Source organism: Tiliqua scincoides, chromosome 11 (genome assembly GCF_035046505.1).
Source record: "Tiliqua scincoides isolate rTilSci1 chromosome 11, rTilSci1.hap2, whole genome shotgun sequence".
Classification (NCBI taxonomy): Eukaryota; Metazoa; Chordata; class Lepidosauria; order Squamata; family Scincidae; genus Tiliqua; species Tiliqua scincoides.
In genome coordinates, this window is record NC_089831.1 from 11,572,330 (window position 1) to 11,575,844 (window position 3,515).

General features: G+C 47.2%; 1 pseudogene; it reads right to left on the reverse strand.

The window, feature by feature from the left end:
• Window positions 1–2,984: 2,984 nt before the first annotated feature.
• Window positions 2,985–3,104, reverse strand: LOC136662726 (5S ribosomal RNA; annotated as a pseudogene).
• Between the last annotated feature and the right edge of the window lie 411 nt (window positions 3,105–3,515).

Consider the following 3,515-nt stretch of genomic DNA (forward strand, 5'->3'; position numbering starts at 1 on the left):
GTATATGTGGCAGGCTCTTGTTGTGATTTTGGTGTTGGACTCAGACCTGGAAGAGCCAGATGGGAAACCAATTTCCTGGGTGATCTTGGGCCAGTCTTTCTCTCTCAGCCTCGCCTACCTCACAAGATTATTGTGTGGACAACAGGAGGGAAGCAACTATGTACACCATCCTGAGCTCCTTGGAGGAAGGGTGGTATAAAAATGTGGAAAATAAATAAATAAGCCATTGCTCTCTACCAAGACTGACCCATGGTCAGCAATGTCAACTCTGTTAGCAGCTCTCCTGGGTTTTAGATGGGTACCGAAAGGTTGACCTCAGGACCTTCTGTATACAAAGTAGATGTACTGCCACTGAACTATTTATCTGAGAGATTTATATACCACTTTTCCAGTGCTTAAAGAGGTATACAACAATAAAACCAATTAAACCTACAGCCATTCCTCTTCATGTTCTCACTGAAGAGTGAGTTAAGACTCCACGTGACTGCAATTTGCTCAAAGTAGTGGGAATAAGGCCCCTAAGCTGTCTGGGACTGGGAATACTCCTTGCTTATGAATGTGCCTGGACTTTAAGACCAATCAGAGAATCCCTGCTTGCGGGTCTTCCACTGTCTGTTGTTCAGTTAGCAGTAACAAGAATCGGGACATTTTTGGTGGTGACCCCATATCTCTGGAACATCTTACATTGATCCCATCCATTCACATTTTCAAGCAGTGCCCACCCAAAAAACCACTCTATATTGCAGCATTTAGTATTACACCGTGATCGGGCCTGAACCCACACCAGAAAAATCCATTTTTTACTACTGTGTCTACACTCCGTGATAGATGTTACATTGTTTTATTTCACAGTCGTCGTACTGTTTAACCATGTTGAATCCACACCTTGGTTTGGATCCAAAGATGCGGTTGAACATGTCCATTGGAGTCCCCCACTTGTTCCTTCCCATCCTGCCTTTTCAAACTTGGAAGGCAACTTTGGAGTTTGTAAATGTTGGAGTTTAGTGCAAGACTCACAGTTGCAAAGGCCAAGACAAACTTTCATAACCACGTTTCTGCCAAGCCGTGCAGGACAAATCACAAAGCTCTCGCTTGGATTTAAGATTAGGATGAATTCTCATCCAGGTTTCAATGCAATACGGCAGAGCATTCCTCTGTTACCTTCAGTTCCTCTCCTCTACACTTCTGCTCCATTCCCCTTTTATTCTGACTCCAGGATAAAAGGAGGAGGAGGAGTGAAGGCAAGTAGATAGTACCCTACCAGTCCACTGCCTGGGTAGCTATCTCAGGGACAGCCCAATCCTAACCGCACTGGAACAGGGAGGCAGGCTGGCTTGCCCCATATCCATCATGGGGTTGTGGCTGCTGGTGGCTCAGCCTGTGGTAAGAGGAATTCATTCCCCTTACCCCAGTAATGCCACAGTAGCCCCAACGGGGCTACTTGGATCTACGCCACTTCTTTAGCTGGCGCAAGTCCAAGCAGCCCGAAGCTGCTCCAAGTCACCCAGGACTGGAGCTAGGATCCAGTACAAGGGCCAGAGCCTGGCTCTACCCACTGCTCAGCCATGGCCGGCCCACAGACCTGCCTGCCGCCCGCCCTCCCCCCACTCTGGAACGCTGACTTGAGTTTGACAGCTAAAAACACATGACTTAAAAATGTCACATCCAGTTTCTTCATGAAAATGGAACTCATGTGTTTTCGCTCAGTCTGAGCTCATCAGAGGCTGTGCTCCCCTCACCTCTGAAGGGTCTGGACCCACGGGAACAGATATTTACCTATATCCACAGTTCCCGCTATCTGTGTGGGGTTCTGGAACGGAACCCCCCCACACACACAGATAATAGCGCACCTCTGTATACGTACACAAATACATAAGCATGAGAGGTCAACATGGTTTAGTGGTCACATGTTAACCTAAGAGCAATGAGACCCACCCACCCATGCACCCACCCCCAGTTTTAAATCTCCACTAGCCATGATCCATGTTTTAACTTAAAATATTCCTTTTTTCCCCCCTCCCACAAGTGCTCAAGGCAACCCATGACATATTAAAAGATCCCAGTAGCCAACACTATTTCAATATCAGCAAAATAAAAACCCAACTCTCCATAATGTTCGGCACCAGCAAACCATATCAAAAACGCAGACCTAAGAGGAGACAGAACAGTTCCTCATACACTTAGGGCACAATCCTAACCAGGTCTATTCAGAGGTAAGTCCTATTTTGTTCAATGGGGGGCTTACTCTCAGAAAAGTGTGGTTAGGATTGCAGACTTAGACCCCAGAGGCTCAACAGAATCACAGATTTTTCATCTGCTTTTCGGAACAGTGGGAGTGATGGAACCAAAATTCCATCTGGGGACAGCGAGTCCCTCAACCTGCGTGGCCCCGCAGGGATTTTGAATGTTTGTCATCCCTGTTTTCAGAAACAAAAGTGCCAGATTTCCTCTCCCTGTCTCCCGTGTACTAAGCACCCAGCCAAAAGCAGGGATAGTGTCCACATAAAAAAATCTAGAAAGCCCTCTGATTTGGTTAGAGGTCTCCAATCCCTACCTTGGTTGGCAACCTTCAGTCTCGAAAGACTATGGTATAAGCCTACAGCACCCGGTATTCCCAGGTGGTCTCCCATCCAAGTACTAACCAGGCCTGACCCTGCTTAGCTTCTGAGACCAGACAAGATCGGGAGATAGTGTTCAGTATAGGGAGATGGTTGGCAAGCTTCAGTCTCAAAAGACTATGGTGTAAGCCTACAGCACTCGGTATTCTCAGGCGGTCTCCCATCCAAGTACTAACCAGGCCTGACCCTGCTTAGCTTCCGAGATCATGGTATAAGCCTACTGCACCCAGTATTCCCAGGCGGTCTCCCATCCAAGTACTAACCAGGCCTGACCCTGCTTAGCTTCTGAGACCAGACAAGATCTGGAGATAGTGTTCAGTATAGGGAGATGGTTGGCAACCTTCAGTCTCGAAAGACTATGGTGTAAGCCTACAGCACCCGCTATTCCCAGGCGGTCTCCCATCCAAGTACTAACCAGGCCTGACCCTGCTTAGCTTCCAAGATCAGACAAGATTGAGCATGTGCAGGGTAACAATTGCTGTATCCCTACCTTGGTGTTTTATATAATATGTAAACTTGGCTTGAGTGAATTGTTGCGCATACCCTCCCATAAGTCCCTCCCAGCGCGCCTGACTCCAGTGGTTTGTAGAGATAACTGATCCACTTTGGAGATTTTAATTATTAACACCAGACACTTTCAGTTTTTTAAAAGTGCCAAGTGGGAAGCAATTACCAGGCGGAAAGCTCCTTGTTCTTGGGGCTATTCAATCAAATATGAAAAGGACTAGAGAATGGCAAAGGCAAGCAAAAGACCTGGCATTGACAGTGCGCCGTTCCCACAGAGCCCATCTCCCTTTCCTGTGCCTTTGCGAATCGGTTGCTTTGTCATTTATGGATTCTCCGCCCCACCCCCACTACCAAGGCAGCCACCAAATCATTATTTAGCATGATAAATAA